Raw genomic sequence first — 1,289 nt, forward strand, 5'->3', positions numbered from 1 at the left:
TAATTATTTTTGGTATTATCATTAACAATTACAAAAATTAATTATCACTCTATTTTTTGTAACTCCTAATTAATTTATTGATTATTTTTGTTATTTTATCTTTTTTTTAGTCAAGTATTCTAAATAATAATAAAAAAAAATAATCAATCACCTGTTACGTACTTTCTTTCTTATAAGTGTACATGTCTAACTATCAAAATATTACTTAATTATTCTTGAAATAAACTATGGTTTATCATAGGCGAACAACCAAACTCACTACATTTACCAAGTAAACTCACAACTAATAAATAAGTGGTAATTATTCTCAACATTCTTTTTACATAAAACACAAATATTATCATTTTGATCAATAACACCAAATCCACTTAATCTCTCTTTAGTATTGATCCTGCCCACTAATATAAATCAGGTGAATAATTCAACTCGTGGTGGTACTAAGTCAAACTGTAACTTATAATATTCTCTTATATTATTTCAGCCTGCAAAACCTACACAAAAGAGTTAGTAGAATAAACGTTTGATTTATCAAATTTCAACACCAGTTGGTCCTCTCTCTCGTTTGTTAATTTGATTAACTGAAGGATCTCATATAGTTGGTTAACTAATTCTAACTTTCATGGGAATAGTTGTCTTCTCCATTAAAAATTTCATATCCACTCTAGTCCATCCCATAATCTACACTCTCCTATTATAGATCCGCTTTGGTTTGAGACCGAAAAAAGTCTCAGAAAAACGACCTTTAACATACCACATGGTAGCCAATTATCCTTTCAGAATCAAACTCTTCTACCATCCCTACCTCCAAAGACATTTCTCTAATCATATTATCTTTCACCTATTACTCCTTTATCTGTAATTGGCATATATCCTTCCATGGGCCTCATTTTTTAGGCACAGGCTGACAGGAGAGTACTATGTTTAGATTCAAATCATTATATGAACAATCTTTTCTCGAAAATCGCCACCACCACTTGAACAACAAAGCTGTCGAATAATTATATCACTCACTCCCAAACCTCCCAACTTTTTTGGAAATTGTACAATTTTTCACCTCACTAAATATATTCTATGCTTTCCATTCTCCTTACTCCACAGGAACCTCCTCTGCAAAAAAATTAACTTCTTTACCACTGCTTTGAGCATCTTATATAAGATGAGGTAGTAAATTAGCAGACTATTAAGCACAGATTTAATGAGAACTAGCTTACCAGTTTTATTAAGCATTTTTACTTTTCAAAAGCTGAGTTTCTTTTCTACTTTATCTATTATCTATTTCCATATCTTGA

This window comes from Arachis ipaensis, chromosome B09 (assembly GCF_000816755.2).
Source record: "Arachis ipaensis cultivar K30076 chromosome B09, Araip1.1, whole genome shotgun sequence".
Taxonomy (NCBI): Eukaryota; Viridiplantae; Streptophyta; class Magnoliopsida; order Fabales; family Fabaceae; genus Arachis; species Arachis ipaensis.